Raw genomic sequence first — 17,813 nt, forward strand, 5'->3', positions numbered from 1 at the left:
CTGGTAATTTTTTTTCCATCCTACTTTGGAGAATCTGATACTCAAATATAACAATAAACAGATTTGGTCAGCAATGATAAATTTTTAATCTAGTATGCTTTTGGACCAGAAATGGGTTTGCAAACCTGTTTTAATTCCTCCTGTTAAAATTTGTTAGTTTCCATTCTATATCTTTCTCATCTCCCGTATGTTAAACACTATATTTAAATAGATTTAATTACCTAAATTATAGAAATGAAATAAGAAAACTCCCAATGCACTATATTTCCATATGGAGTAGGTGATGTATCTTTATAGTCCTAATTAACTTTTTGAAGATCATAGTAGCCAGTCTCCATCCTTGGGCCATCACTGACAGCTCTCAAGGATATCTAATTGATGAAGACTTTCACATGAGAATACAAGTATCTCTATCTCTAAATTCTAACAAGTACATGTCATATATGAAATAGTGAGTGTTTTACAATCGATTTTACTTTGAACAGCGAGATTAAAAACAAAATTACAGGAGCAAAAATCCTACTTACCTCTGCCAACGATCGACTAACTTGGGAACCGCTGAAGAAAGTCCTTGAAAGGTTTCTCTAGTCGGCAACTAGAATCTAACCTATAACAGTAGTTCTTCGGGCAGTGCGCAATGGAAGCAAACGTCATTTCCGCAGGGCCCACAGGCACCTTCGTTGGTTTAAAAAAAAAAAAAAAAAAATGGAACATGTGGGAAACAACCAAAAATAAAATCTTTGCCATTTCAAAAATAGGTTCCTTAATGTATATTAGTGCAAGTAAAATACTATATTTTTATTTTTTAACTAGCCAATATGAACAATATGAAGTATATTTTGAGCAATGGAGAAAATCAAGATGTATATGGAAAAATACTTTTTGTCCTATATATGAAGTCTTTATGAAAAAAACAGTTACCTGTTCATTGCCGGCAAAGGTTGGTCGATTGGTAGAGCCTCTGCTACTAATGGCTCAGTTAAGTAAGTTTGAGCACGGTTGGAAGGGGTCCAATCGTTCGATGCTGTTGGCACACTCTCCCTCGATGAGTCTTTGGACTCCCTGGAGGTGTTAAATAATAATAATAATAATTTGATTGCATATCAAATTTTACTTACACATTTATTATTATTATTATTATTATTATTATTATTATACAGCACCTCCATGGAGTCCCAAAATATATCGAGGAAGGCACTAATATATTTCACACTGCACTAATATAATTCACTCATTCAGGACCTTCGTGGATTCCAGAGACTTATTGTGGGAGGTACTCATTTATATAACAAATTGAAAATGTAAACAATATTCTGTGTGTGTGTGTGTGTGTGTGTGTGTGTGTGTGTGTGTGTGTGTGTGTTGAATAGTTAAATAAGAGTAACTAAATCCTTATTTCGGCCGTCTATTAATTTTCAGACTGAAATATCGTTACAAGTTTTTATTATTATTATATTTTTCATTATATATTGCCCTTATCGATTGATTTTTGCGTCCATTCTTCTTTAATAATATAATAATATATCAGAAAGAGTCTCAGTTAATTAAAAAGATGAATTAGCCGGGCTCATACGGAGGTGGAGAGCTTTTTTCTCTTAGAAATTCGGGTTTTTCATCTCTTAAAACAGCATTAAGAGATGTTTTAAGATCTGTAGATCTGTATGTTTTTAAAACATACAGATCTCCAGACCTCGAACATTTCGGGAATGATGATAGCCTGCAATGGTCATCGGCTAGGAAGTAGTAATTTCTCACCAATATCTCATCTTGGATATAAATGCCAATACTAGTATCATAGATATGTTCAACAACAGCAACGGAAAGCGGTTCTATGAAGCTGCGTTGAGATGTTTAATATGATATACGGGATTTTGCTGGATGAGTAGGAGTTTATATAAGTGTGATCCAAAAGAATTCCAAAAAAGAGTACACTATATTATTAAATAGCTGCTAAATTGCTTGTGTGATTTCCAGTTGAAGAACCATACAATATATAATGAGAATGCAACGAACTACATTATTCTCATTTACTGCAGATTTCTTGCGGTATATCGTTAGAAGAAAAAGTACTAAACAATTTTATCTAATCTCTTGTCTTTCCAGCGAGGCGCAAACTCATGGGGATTTTCACCTCACAAATGGAGTTTTCATACAGATGAATTCCTTCGCAAATTAAGTAGAAACATGCTTTTAAAGAGCGAATCCATTACTTTAATTACTGTTTATCGCAGTCCAACATCACGCGTCTAATGGTAGCTACTTTCTATTGTCGAACAATCCAGTACCTTTGCCAACGCAAACGTTCCCTTGTCTTTTCTTGAGAGAAGGTGTAGTCTGTTCAACACGTGATAATCCATTGAGTAATTGCTGTTGTTCTGTCTCTAGTTTCATATAATGAAAGACAAAATCTGGTCTTTCGGTTGTGTCCTGGCTATTTAGTCCTCTAGCATTTGCCCCTTTCAGGTTTAAATAATTCACTTCTATTTTGTCTTTTAACTTCCTTGTTGCGACGGTAGCCAGTCACATATGGACTATGATGAGCGAAACTATTACCAAAACTCAAAGAAGTATTTTTCTGTAGCAATAAACTCTTTGTTTTAAAAAATTTCTATTTCAAACTTATTTTGAAATCTACCATTGGGGAAATGAGTTCTGTTCAAAAAATCATTTCATTGAAATTAATTTTAAAAAAAAGGAACGAATTAATTTTTTGAACCAAAGTGAAATATATATATTTAAAAATGTCTTCACTGCTATAGATTAATAGAGTGGTTCCCAAACTGTCCGCCGCGGCGCCGGGAAATATTCCAATATTTTCAGTGTGTTGTCAAGACAGCTCAGTCATATTAAGTTGTCTTGACAATACACTGAAGACAAAATTTGGTCCCATGTAACTAACTGGCTTTTGGATATCATTAAAAGATGAATATTCGCTGCTAAGTAGTAAAGCTCAGCGAATCTTAATTCTATTTGCGACGCCATATTTGTGCGAAGCTAGGTTTTCGGCGGTCGCTGTCATAAAAAGCAAGTATCTTACGAAAATCAACGCGGAATAGGAAATGAGGGTGCCTGGACCCTCATTTCCTGATTCCAAGATTTGAGAAGATGTGCAGTGATCTACGGGCTCACCCGTTCCACTAATTACGATTTATTTATTCAATGATTTGAATGTTCAAAATATTTACTTATTTAATACTTTTTACATAAATTGTTTGTGAATTTGAAATACGTGTTTCATTTAGCTTTTCAACTTAACCCACCTAACCGCACAACTGCGCATTGCAACTGTTACGTAGGCCTATGTTCTGATTTTGGGCGCCGTGAACCGAGAAATTTTGGGAACCACTGGAGTCAGTGGCGCACCCAGTGGGGCCAAGGGGCCCCTGGCCCCCCCCTAAAAGAAAAAGGAAAAAACAACTCTACAAATTTTTTCAAAATTTTTTCCTAATTAAAATTTATTTTTTTATTTATGTTGCGTCTTGTCTTCAATTTCTATACTACTTATGAATTAGCGATCACATAAGGTGGGAATACCTTATAGCTCTCGGGAATCACGGTCGCTGTGAACGCAAGGCGAACGAAGTAGTGTGCTCGGGTGGACCGAGCGCTACTTCGTTTGCCCGAGCCAGGCCAGAGGAGATCACGGGTATCATGTATTGGCGATCACTGCAGATGTTCATAGGTCATAGTCATAGGTCGTATGCAATGTGTAGTGTGTATTCTCAAATCGTCTACTCAACTCGGCTCCCCCTCCAGATTAAATCTTGAGTGCTCGTCCCCGTCCCCCCATAAGATTAAATCTTGAGTGCTCGTCCCCGTCCCCCCATAAGATTAAATCCTGAGTGCTCCACTGACTGTATTAATAGTAAGACAATCGCGAACGTAACCGTTATTCTACTAAAAAATACACTACTTATATGTAAAGCTAGTAACATGAAATTATTAGTAGAATAACTGGGTGTACAGGAAATGGATAAAAAAATTGAAACAGTGACACCTTTCGATTAATATGGCGTTGGTCCACCGTGGGCATCTAGATCTAGTACAACTTGTATTCTTCGAGAGAGAGAGAGAGAGAGAGAGAGCTCTGTCAATGCTTGGAACTCAACAGGAGGAATTTTACACCATTTGTCCGATGGAAACTGGATCAATTCGCCTTTGTTCTTTGGAAGTGGGAAACGTTGTCTGCGAGCTCGCTGTAAAATGTCCCATAAATATACAATACTATAGGATTTAAAGGGATGACATGGCCATCGTCATGTTCCACAAACCACTGGACGACCACATTTGCTCGATGAATGGGAGTATTATCCTGTTGAAGCCTGGCTGGTTGCGTAGGAGAAAAGTGTGTCAACATGGGATGAAGATGATCACTTATAATTGAAAGATGACGTGTATCCCACTTTGGACTTAACACATGCCATGAGAATGCGCCACAGACCATCAAAGAACTATCAAATCCTTTCACAGTTGGAAACAAGCACTCTTGCTAGCTGGTAAGCTTCCTTCGGCTAACGCCACACAGATATTCGTCCGTTTGCAACAAAAAGTGTGAACGCGGACATTATCACATCCCTCCACTGTTGTGTAGTCCACTGCCTGTGATCTTTGCACCACTGGGTGCGACGACGTGCGTTGACAGGAGAGATCAAAGGCTTGTGTAAGGCAACCCGACCATGATATCCAATTATGTGTAGTTCTCAGCGCAGAAATGTTCAAACAGGTTTCACATGACCGGTGTTAAATTTTTCACACAATTGCTCACCAATAGCCCATCTATTTTTTTGTGGTACAGTGCACTAATGCTCGAATGTCCCCCTCTTGCAATAAGCTTTTGTCTACTATTGAATTTCGCTGATGATGTTTGTCCTGTCGACTGCCATGCTGACATAACCTTAGAGACTGTTCCTCGACTAACATGTGCAATTTTAGCTGTTCTAGTCAGAGATGCACCTGCCTGCCTGGCTCCAGCAAGCTTGACTCTTTCAAAAGTCATTGAAGTCCTCTAATAAACGGCGGCAGGCCTCCGCCATTTATTAGAGTGCTGCTCCTGTCAATGACGAAATTCCCGCTTTTTCGGATACATTCCAAGCTACTACATTAGCAGGAAGCTAGATACTAAGGCGAGAGAGAGAGAGAGAGAGAGAGAGAGAGAGAGAGAGTGTGTGAACGCACATAATTACACCTGATAATGAATCAACAGATTTCCTATCAGCGGTTCACAGAAATTCTGTGTCTAGAGCACAGGGAATGGTTTATCAATTAGAACACATTATGGATCACAATTAGTGAAACTGCAGCACAAATACAAGACAGGTTTTCAAGAGAGAGAGAATATTGAGGTACACTGTATGTTGTACCTTATCATAATATAACAATAGACGACCTTTCCGAGTTCCACTTTTCTCAGTTCAAAACAAGCGACTAAGGTTGCAGAGGACAAAAGAACATCAACAATGTGAGGAAATGTCACATAACGAATCGAAATTTCAGTTTTGGTAGTAGAGTCAGAATTATGATGATGATTCATCGTCATAATCCTGCAAGGCAGTCATCACTGATGACCATGTAAGCTGACCACCTTGTAGGCTGCTTTGGAGTGTGTGATGGTATGAGAAGTGATCTTCTGAAATCGCTTGGGTGACGTTCGAATGCCAGATCCTACTTGAAGATTATTGACAACTAGGTATGAGCAGTCCTTATGTTCACACCCCGAAGCATAATGCATCATATCATAAGACAAGAATCGTTTGGGAATTCAAGGATCACGAGGATGACTATGCTTTACTGAATTAGCAACAGAATCCCAACCACTGAATATTTGCAGTGAAAGTGTTCACAACCACTGGGCGTGAACACGCGATCGTGATGCATGCTCAGGTTCTGTGGACTAACATTGATATTCGTTATTAGGCGTTACGAAGCAGTTGTCCCTCACAAACTAACCGCCGAATGTATATTCAAGTTTTAACAATTCGAATAAGTTCTAATCATGGTTATTCAAGAGGCGAGAAAGAAGGAAGGAAGAGAAAGAATTTTTTTTCCCCGAAACTTTAAATGTTTTTCGTATGTTTATTGATTTTTATTATTTTATGTTATTTGATTTCTTCTGCGGAAAACATCTAGACAATGTATTTTGTTTGCCCCAAGTGGCTTGGGGCAAAAAATCATTGCGTACTCTTTCCTTTCTTTCTTTCTTTTTTTTTTTTTTGTAGAAAATCCTTTCTAGTTTTCTAATTGCTGTGAATTTTTGTTAAATCATTATCAACTAATCAATGAAATGATGATTGAAGTGAGTACATCAACCACTGTGGTAATAGGGAGTGAAATACCCTATAAAAATAATGGTGAAATAATTATAGTTGAATCTGCTGAAAAGGAAAAAATTAACAATGAGCACACGATTCATTCATAGCACTTTTATCATCTCAAACCATCACTGCAGTCCTATTTGCACGTGTTCCACACGCATATTTGAGTCTGAAATATTTTAATCATATTAAGCATACTCTGCTGCGTTTATACACACACTTACCAGCCACTGATTTAGAAACCATCGTGCAGATGCACGTAAAAGTTATTTATGCAAAGTATATGCACAATATTTGGTCACTTGAGTCATCATGTGTTCGAGGCAACTATTTAAGAATGTCGCTGATCACTAATCGTCAATAGTGTTGATCATAATGGGAAAAACAAAGGATCTTTCGGAGTTCGATAAGGGGCTTATTGTGGATACCCGTCCTGCTGGAGCCACAATTTTCGAAACAGCAGAGCTGACTGGTTTCTCGAAAGGTGAGATACCTCGGATGTTTAATCAGTGGAAAAAATAAGACAGTCATAGAAAGTCTGTCAGGAACGAGATCACCGTCGTCTCTGAAGGCTTGTACGGACTACAAACAGAATTTTGTGTGTGTGTGTGTGTGTGTGTGTGTGTGTGTGTGTGTGTGTGTGTGTGTGTGTGTGTGTGTGTGTGTGTGTGTGCAGCAATTGACCGAAGCATTTAATGAAGACTGTTCTAGACCCATATCTCACCGAACTATGCGCAGGGAATTGAAGAGGATCGGTGTTGGCAGTCGCATGCCTATACGTAAAATAAAAGTTTCTAATTCAGTGGTCGGTTTGTGTAGATATCTCAGTGAGATTTAAATGAACTTCCCACATAACGCATCTGATACCCTTTCTGCATAAAGTTCCAGGTACCACCACCTCACCCTGGCAACTGAGGCAAATTAAATGGTTAGCTATTTGTTCCGAATTCAAGTTCCTACCTGATAAATAGACAAGCTGCCTCTCAGGTAGGGAGAAAACTCAGTAGTTCCAAATATAATCTGAAGTGCTATGTTTTTATGCAAATTACGAATTTTCAGAAGCTTTCCAGATCGGGAGGGGGGGGTCATCATTAGCTTTTAAAAGAGCAGCCTCGAAGATTCTTTCATTGGGTCGCAGTTTCAATTAACACACTATGCTTTTACAGAAACCTGTATGTATAGATTTTAAAATTTCCTAATGATCTTTTGCATGCTTCAGAAATTGTATTAACTCAATGGGCAAAGGTGGGCAAAGTAAAGAAAATGAATGGCAATAGAACTGTGCAGTAATCAGAAAAATCCTAATTAAAATTAAAACTTACAAGTATGTGAATTTTGGTTTTCTGATATAATACATCAAACTGTATTCCCTTTCATTCAGATTGCGGTTTACGATCGATATTAAATAAAAAATTAATTTACGACATTCAATTTTAGGCTGAAGTAATTTTTTAAAAAAATTCTGACTTTGAGTTTCCAATGTCAAAAATTTTCGTCATGGTTAAAACTGTAAAAGCTTCAGTACGTACACCAAATTAACTGACCGATGAGGACAAAAATAACGTATGTGTCGGTTAATTTGCTGCCAATATGGAAGTGATCACAGTTTCAACCAATATTGACGAAAACATTTGCATCGGAACTCAAAGTTAGAGTATGTTAAATTCCAGCCTAAATCGCAATACTGGAGATGAGTTCCTCATTCAGATCGTCAATCTGAATGAGGAAATCTAATTTGATGTGTTACATTATGGAAGCCAAAATTCACTTACTTTTAAATTTTAATCTCAACTAGGATTTTTATAATTAGACTATTGCACAGTCCCATTGCTTTCCCTGTGCAGATTTGATCATATCAGCTTGTTATGCATGTAACACTACAATACTTAATAGAACCCTCAGTCTGTAACTAATAACAAGTGCTGATCTTACATTGTGGTTTCGGAAATAGAGAATTGATGTCGATGCTGATAAAAAAAATGCTGCGATTTTATTTACGAGAAGGGAAGCATCACCTCATGATTCACTTATGTTTGATTACTCCATTCCATGCAATCAAAAGCAAAGTACCTGGAAATGCAACTTAATAAAAGACTCCGATTTGGATTCCACATATCCTATGTTTACTCCAAGGTCAATAAAGTCATTTCCCAACTTTACCCACTGATCAATAGACGTAGTCGGTTAAGTTCAGACAACAAATTGTTACTTTACAAATCAATCATCAGTTTTCAGGCCAATCTGACACATGGATCACCATCCGGAAGTCACACATCATCCTACAACATCAAGAAGCTCCACTCTGTCCAGAATAAATGCTTACGCATGGCTTTTGATGATCCTTGGTTCATCAGGATCTCACAACTTCATCGACAGTCTGACTCTCCAGATATTCTCACATTCTTACATCATATTGCTTTCAAGTATTTTTCAGAAGCGGTTATCAATCATAATCAATTAATACTACTCAGTTGATTATAATGAACATGACTTCGTAAAATATAAACGTCCTAAATGCCTAGTTCAGGAGGAGTTAGATCTAAATTCAAATCTCATTGTTGACAACAGGCGAGCCTTGTGCTCATTAACTATCTCAACAGACTAATTTATCGTATCTGATTAAAGAAGTGAAACTATGGGCTTGATCTCTATCTTATCAGTTCAATCAAAAGTCCCATTGCCATTCGTTTTCTTTTGTCTGTCAAAATCATCATGCTTATAAAGAAAACAATGGTGAATAACTGAGTAGTGCAGGTCACATAATCATCAAACATACATACTTCTTCTATTAATTTATGATCATTTAGACAATATCAGATTATATGTTTAGTATTCTGACGTCTCTTTTCTTGCCAGAAATTCATCATTTCACAGAATAAAAGAATTCTGTTCTGTGAGATGGTTCATTTTTCAGAGCAACCCTTTTCAGAATCGATACTTGTCAATATTTAACCAAACAAAAATTATATGGGAGGAATATTAAAGGAAAAAAAGTAAGAAAGGAAAGGGAAAAGAGGAAACAACGAAGCATTGGGACCGTCAAAACAAAAACTTCGGTTAAAAACTGTTCATGCCGAGGCGTTTTTTTATACTAAATGTGTTGAGTTAAATAACATATCATATGATAAAGCTAGCCAATAACTTAAACACGCCTACTTCCTACTTCAGAAAATATATGAGGGGGGCGGGTGTGTGTATGTGTGTGTGTGTGTGTGTGTGTGTGTATGTGTGTGTGTGTGTGTGTGTGTATGTGTGTGTGTGTGTGTGTGTGTGTGTATGTGTGTGTGTGTGTTATTCAAAATTGTGTATATATTTTCTTATGTCTAACGTTTAGAACTCAATGAAGGTGTACAAAGCCTTTATGAATTTCTTATTACAGCTGGAGATTGTAAGTTTTAGAAACTTTCCAGCATTTGTGAATACAGTAAATGTTGATAAAGCTGTATAAAGGGAACAAAATGAAAGTATTGATTATTTGATGACAACTTGAAATGAATTTTCAGTCATTGATGAAGAGAGAAATATGTCTGGAAAGGAGTAACTATCATTTTGTATATGTTTTAGAGATATAAACGTATTGGAAAAATTACTTGTGATGATTTATTTGATTTGGGAATGTTACAACCATTGCCACTATCATGATTTTTCACCTAGAATAATGATTTCGTATGCTTTTCATCTTTAAATGTCTGGCCATTTAAAAGTTCAGAGCTAACGAATCACAGATTTTGTTATTGGCTAGCTCTCTTAAGAGGTTTTTTTTGCTTTACTAGGTTCTTCCCAGTAAAGCAAACAAACCGATCTATGAGTAAGCACACACAATTAACAGACAAAAATACATTTAATGGGTAAAACTGAATTGAGTGGATTGTCGAGTGGTTTACCGCAATGAGTCCGGGATTTCTGCAAAGGATGTGCGACGTAATAACAATATGATAATATCCTCATTTCATAACTGTTTCCCCCGTAATATAAATATCCAAATTATGAGCAAAAAAGAAAGCATGAAAACAAAAAATGGGAAGAAAATTTATTTTACTTTTAATTCAATAAAAAAAATCCGAATTAATAGAATTATAAGGAATAAATATTCTGAATTTATTTCATAAGGAATTCTGTTATGAATTTTATGTTTTTAAGTTGAAAACTAACTTAATTCAAAGGAAAAGTTAGACTTAGAAATGCAACATATAAATAGCCCAATCAAAGTATAGATAATAATTTGCTTACCCAAGTTATAGGTTCGGTGGTTCTGTGCAGGTTGGGATCGGTACTGGAAGTGTGCAATTTGAGAGCTACTCATGCATGAGTCTGCAATTTCCCAGCCGTGAAGGGCGAGGGAGGATTGACCCTGATAGTTCACTGCCGGTCATTTCGCTCCCCCATTTTATAGCGAGAACAAAATGTACCATGGACTCGGATGCAGTTACACAGTTACTGTATTGTATAGTTGGTAAATGCATGCACCTGTGAATAGATATTTCCCATTTGATAATTGCGGTAAACCAGTAGTGGGCAATTCTTCATCTGTCTATTATGATGCGCTATTATATCCACGATACCGTTTATACTGAATTTACTAGACTAAAGAATCCGAGATACTTGATGCTAAGAAATTCATTATTAGCTGTAGGCTTTTTTTTTCCTTTCTTTTTTTGATATTCTTTCACAGTCAAACATTAATTTATATTCCTATGCAACTTAGCAAATGCAGTAATGCAATTTAAATATACTTCCAATTCGCCCTTCTTACTAATAGTATGTAAAATAAAAACAATAAAGTCAGTAAAATTCAGGGATAACTGGATGCCTATCACTAAACTAAATGTTGTCTCTTCTTTAAAACAATGTAGAATGTAAAAATATCTCAACAAAACCTTCTGCAAAACGAAAATGAAAGATGCCAATGGAAAACTCAATATATATAACAACGAAATGCAGGATCGTCGTTGTCATGTGTTCGTTTGATAGATGTTTAGGTAGACCGGATCATCAAACTGACAATGAGAGAGTGAGTACATGGAAATTATCTATGATTTGAATCATGAACAAATATTTTTGTGACAAACTGGGGTTGAGTTTAAGGCTTGATAGAAACATAACAGATAGAGATCCCATATGGAGCACCTTATGATTTACTAATGCAACCACTTACCATAACCAATCTATGTATAATTTCCTGGGACTGCTACAACAGTCTGGAATAAATGGACATTACTAAGCAACAACACAGTAGTATTCTGGCACAGTGATCGCCATTAATTATCAGAGAAACTGCATTCTGAGATGGTGAATAGGTAGTTTGTTTACAAATATGTAGATAATTACCTACGTATTTGTAAACGAAGAACCATTCACGCATTAAGAAAAGTATCAGTTCTTCACTAATGTGATCAACCTTGAAACGGGGAGAGCTATCTTCATCTGATCGGACGATAAACTGTGCAGTGGCGGCCGGTGAAAATTTTAAGTGGGAGTGATGCATATACAAAAAAAAAAAAAAAAAAAGAAAACATTTTTTTTTCCTAATCAGTAACGAATTTATTAATAAATAAATTTACATATTAAAAATTACTTTATTAAAAATATTTCATCCTCACCACGAACAAACACCAATAATAAAAGTTTCGTATCAATAGCAATGCCAAGCGCAAACGAATATCGGCGTTAGATCGCAGTGCATTTGTTTCGTGTAACGATAATTGAAAAAATATAATCCTTTTCATATTTTCAACAGTGACACTCGGCATAATTCAGCCTTGTATCTATAATAAATAAATATTTATATGTTATCTGAACAAAATAAAATAAGATTTACAAAAAATAGTTCACCACGCACCAATAATAAACGTTTCATATCTCACAGAAATAAAGTGCGTAAGCATACTAAAGATACACTGCCGTTTGGGCAGTGTCGGAAAGACGTAACGTGCAATGACAAGCGCAAACGAATATCGGCGTTAGATCGCAATGCATTTGTTTCGTAATCTAAAGCGTTAATCTAAAGTGCTTATGTACGGGCCGCCACTGAAACTGTGTCAAGTTAGGAGCCTTTCTCAATAATAAAAATTATTATCTAGATAGCTAGACGCTCCTGTATCAAGTTCTTAAGAGAAGCTATTACTGTTATTATTCTTTTAATTATTTATTACACAGCGATTGTGTTAATTCTTAGATTGAAACAACTATCGGATACGAGCACTAATATATAAGATCCGAGTTTGAGAGAACATGAATAATAGAATTAGGTAATTAATAACAGTAGTCAACAAATTAAAAACTTTTTATTTTGTAACAAACTAATCTAGGTGATTCTAATGTATTTCGAGGTGCTGTGTTAAAAAAATATTACATAAGGATTTTTTAAACAGATATGTATGATTTTAATATTTTTTGGAATATTTTATCATGAATTATTTGCTAATAATACTAAAATTTTAATTATTTTTACTTAATTTCCATTTTGTAGCTTGTGACTCTCGAAGTGTAACAGTAGTCTGAAAAGGAATGAAGAAGTCAGAAACAAGCTCAGACTATTTTGTTATTTGTATACGTGTAATTCGTTACGGTGTTGCTTTAAGCAGAAATAACATCACTATTAAGAGAATAGTTTTATTACTTTCAATCGGATGTAAGAGACAAGATAAAAAGTAGGCTCCTTATTATTGCTGCATATTTTGTAAACTTAGTTTGACTTAATGAATTCATATAAAAGTCCGATCTATGACTTTGGGATGACAATGATTTGGAGAGAACCAAAAGACCGTGTAACAAATTGCTGATTCTGTGTCTGTGTGTATTTGGATTTTCGATTAAACATAAACGTGGCATGATAACCAACTTAAAATCAGCCATAAGACCAGTGCTTCTTCTTTAAATCTTTCAACACCTGCTCCCGACGATGTCCTTTGGTTTTAAAGACTGAGTTCGAATCCTGTCTGAGTGGCGAAGAACATTATAGAGTTTTTTCCCTTCTTCTTCTTCTTTCTTTTTTTTTTTTTTTGAAAGTCAGTTTGCCAGTCTCATATGAAGGTAGCAAGGCTTTTTCATTTGGCAAAACTGGCAACGGGCCAGAACAAACGCAATTAACAGACATAAAAGATAATTAGTCTCAATATAGTCTTGGTTGTTTCGGTCGTAATTCCACACAACCACAACTGCTCCTTATCATTACAGCAAGCTATCATTAGTACTGACAGATGAAAAACTTTTCTTGCTCGGTATCAAAAAGTCACCATCAGATGAAAATATTTATGAAGCTATCGTCAAACTTCATCTGACTGAACAGAAAGAATTAAAAGCAAAAGATCTGTTAGAGATCTAAATTATCTAAACAATAATTTGCATTGCTTGGATTCAGCAATAAAATAATTTATTAACTGCAGGAATACACATTTCTGGAAGAAAAAAAAAAAAAAATCCTAGCTGCATACTTAGAAAAGAATAATAAACTTTGTTACTGCAATGTTGCAGATGACCATTTTTAGAAAAACGAATGAAATTCATCCACAAGATTGGTACTTGTTTGTGGATGGACACTACCAAAACAAGCTTAAAACTCAGTTTCGTATAATAGTAATGAAAAGTTTTCCTTCTTCTGGCCTACACAAAGAGTATAAAGGACACTTGAAAATGTGTCCTAGTTGACGGAAATCATTAGCTACAGGAACTATAACTGGAATATTTGTAGCAGTTTAAAAGCAATCGCATTACTGCTGAGTATAACAAAACACTGAGAGCCTCTGTATTTCATTTGGCTTCAACGAAGCCTTTGGTTGTAAAGACCTTAGTTCGAGAATAATGTGCAAACTCTACTCTCTATTAATTCTCATGAACTCGGCGTAATTCCAAAATACTATACCACCGCAGGTCGTTAATTAGTGCAATATCAAGGCCAACTCATGCCGGCCGTTATATTTTTGTAAGCTCTCGTTCATCTGAAACTTTTATAATTTCGAAGCCAAACGCTATTTATTTGTCTTCGCTAATTAACCTAATTACCTATAATGTAAGCAGATTGAAAAGTATTTTCATATATTTCTGTTTGTTTTTTCCAGTTTCAAATTTCTAAACGTCGTAATGGCTTCAAAACCAGTTGTTGTTTTTTTGCCTTCTCTGTTCTCAAAAGTCCATTCTCTCTCTCCCCTTCAACTATGGCTCAATCCACTCAGACCACGACACAACATGAATTGTCCGGCTAGTATGGTTGCTGATTGGCCTACACTAATGAGAAGAATCGTCAGTTTTGTCATTTTATAACTTTATAGTTATATTCCATATCATAAACCATGTGATCTAGTTATTGACAATATTATTTTTATAATAGTTAAATATATGAAAAAAATCATCTTTTGCCCTAACTCTTTGGAAAGTCATTCAAAGCAGCCGGTAGCTTAGCCGTCAATGATAGCTGAGTCCATGGGTATCAATAATTTCATAGAGTAGGCACTACTGCAGACATTTCATGGCCCTAAATCCTAATAGGTATATATATCAGTGTCTGAAACAGCCCAATTTCTACTGTCTATTTTTTAAAAAAAAATTTTTATATATAGTTATGGAGTTAAAATTCATACTTTCCGGAAGGAAAACACCTCCATGTCTGTGCCAGATCGACTAACTCAGAAACAGGCTACAAAAAGGCCTAAAAAAGTTTCTCTATCAGCGATTAGAATCGAATCTATAAAATATTGTAATACTGCAATGATACTGCAGAGAACAATTTCTACGCTTCATGTTTGTTTAAATGGAGACGTAACGCTAGTTTTTGTTGTTATTTAGAAAGAACTGTAGTAAAGGAAGTCTGAAAACTAAAAACTACAGAAAAATTGAGCATCTCGAGGACCGAGCAAATCGTGAGTGTTATTGCATGACGTGCCACACAGGAGTGGAATGGCCACGAGGGTTGTCAGACAAATGCCTGGTTCTGAAAGAGTTGTTCTGAAAAAAAAAAAAAAAAATGCTGTTAATTTTATAAAGGAAAAAAAGTTATTTTTCGAGAATATATATTTCTTTTCACATATACTAGCTCTTTTGTGGTACAAACTGTAACAATGAACTACAATCGGTAATAATTGTCAGAAGATTAGATAAAAGAGAAGCAACAAGACGAGGGGAAGATAAGATCTCATGTTTAATGAAAGTTGCGGAGGATAAATTGATCCATCGCCCCAGCTGCAAAGGCAGGAAGTGTGAACTGGAAATGCTTCATAACCATCCTCAAACACTTAAGTTAAATAATGTTCAAGGGTGACAGGGGGAACACGAACCCGTTTATTAGAAGAATTTTAAGATGAAAGAGGAAATAAAGACTTCAGACCAATGACGAGTAAATTTTTGATCCCGGAGGGTCGCAGTCAGTCTTCGCTGGTGCTTTTAAGCACAATAAAACAACTTGTGATGGGTAGAACATCTCACTGGAAACAATGTCGTACTGTCCAAGAGTCAATCGTAATTATATAGGTTGGTTAATACGTCTCGAAACCATTCAAAACTAATTATCATTAGAAAAGTTCTCAAGACATGTCTAACAGGCAATACAAAAAAGTAATTTTTTAAAAACTTAAAACATTTTAAAAATGTAAAAAAATAATTGTGATTTAATTTGGTCTCGAACGCAGAACGTTTACAAACAGTTGGGGGATGTGAGTGCAATACTATGAAGATGAGTGGACACTCCAAGTTAAAAAGTTCGAAAGAAGATGTCAAATTTGTTTCAATAACTAAACACCGTGAGTAGGCATATTTAAAATAATTATGATACCGGAGAAAAACTCACGTAAAATATTTTATTAAGCGTAGAATTTTCATCTAAATATCATAGGCAGCGTCAGACCTGAATACAAAATGGCAATTGAACATTAACAGACATTTCTAAAAGCGCCACCTAAGTACATGAGCTAATGTAAGATAACTAAAAAGGCCAGTACATTTTCTTAATTATTTAAAATACAGTATATATACTTAGGCAAAATAATATATATACGTTTATCCCCTTTGTGAGAGATAGGAAAGATTAGCTGATTTAAAAGACTAACTTTATTTTTTCTAAATGTACATAGTTTTGACTGTAATGAATATTATTATTATTTGACACCTCCATGGAGTCAAAAGACTCCTCGAGGGACAGTGTGCCAACAGCATCGAACGATTGGACCCCTTCCAACTACTAACCGCACCCAAACTTACTTAACTGAGCCATTAGTAGCAGAGGCTCTACCAATCGACCAACAAGTTGCCACCTATTGGTGAGAGTGATTATAAGGTCCTGACCTGGAAGGTGGCTAAATGTGTGAAATTTTCGATTAAGACAGGGTACATGTGGAATTACCGTGCTGGCAAGTATAACAAGCTTAGGAGATTGCTTGGTTCAGTGCCATGACATGTAAAACTGCAAGGGCTTACATGTCATGTAAGCTGTGGGATAGGGCATGGGAAGTAGTCAAGGAGCATTTGCAGGAGGTTATGGCGGATTGTATACCTAGAGCCCGAATAGTAAATCAAGTAGGGGTTAAATGGATGAATAACACCATTAAACTTGAGTTGCAAAAAAAGAAACTGTGGAAGGAATTTAAGGAGAAAGGTGACCTGCAGGCACATGAACGGCATAAAGCGCAGGCTAGGAGGGTAACGAGTGTGGTGAGAAAGTCAAAAACGGATTATAAAAGGAAATTAGCCATGCAAGCTAAAGAGAATCCCAAACAGTTCTTTCTATATGCTGCTAGTAAAAGAAAAACTGTACACGGCAAAATGATTTTAAGCAACGCCGATAGTAGAGAGGTCACTGAATCAGTCGACATAATGGAATTACTGAGTGAGCACTTTGGAAGAGTATATCATCCAGGTGATGACGTGGAGGGAATGAAGGAACCATTAGTTTATATGGGAATTGTGGTGAATGAAGTGGAGATGAATAGTCTATTACAGAACCTTAATTTGAATACATCTGTGGGATTGGATGGTATATCCGCACGGGTCATACGTGAAGCGCTAAAGAATTGTCAGTGCTGTTGACCTTATTGTTCAATCTGAGTCTCAGGTCTGGTTTAGTCCCGAAGGGGTGGAAAGAGGGGAAAATAGTTCCACTGCATAAAGGAGGATCCAAGACTACTGTTGCAAATTACCGACCGACTAGGATATCAGGAGTCGTTGTCAAGGTCTTGGAGAAAGTAGTCAAGGGTAAAATACAGGAATGGATTGATGAAAATGAGATACTGCATGGGGACAGCATGGTTTTGTGAAGGGTAGATCATGCCTCAGTAACTTGCTCAAGTTTTATAACACAGTGACGGCTGAACTGGATAAGGGTAATGGGTTTACAGTGATACTGCTGGACCTGGCAAAGGCGTTTGACAGGATACCACATGGAATTCTAATCCGTAAACTACAACATATGGGAATGGATATAGGATTGGTGAGATAGATAGGAGGGTGGTTGATGGAGAGATACCAGAGAGTAGTTTACTCAGGAGTAGAGTCCAAAAGACGGCCTGTGACTAGTGG

General features: G+C 36.1%; 1 protein-coding gene across 5 annotated transcripts in view; it reads right to left on the bottom strand.

Moving 5' to 3' along the window:
* LOC150108537 (uncharacterized) overlaps positions 1-17,813 on the bottom strand; it is a 284,792-nt gene that overhangs the window by 235,180 nt on the left and 31,799 nt on the right. For 4 of the 5 annotated variants that reach the window (XM_090415967.1, XM_090415966.1, XM_090415970.1 and 1 more), the window contains exon 2: positions 528-675. The gene's annotated coding sequence lies outside the window, so the exon portion shown is untranslated. Of the gene's footprint in view, positions 1-527; positions 676-921; positions 1,063-17,813 lie in introns of all 5 variants that reach the window. The other variant, XM_090415968.1, reaches the window with a different exon arrangement.

The sequence above is a fragment of the Typopeltis vanoorti genome, chromosome 3 (assembly GCF_054136105.1).
Source record: "Typopeltis vanoorti isolate ZY-2024b chromosome 3, IOZ_Tvanoo_1.0, whole genome shotgun sequence".
NCBI lineage: Eukaryota > Metazoa > Arthropoda > Arachnida > Uropygi > Thelyphonidae > Typopeltis > Typopeltis vanoorti.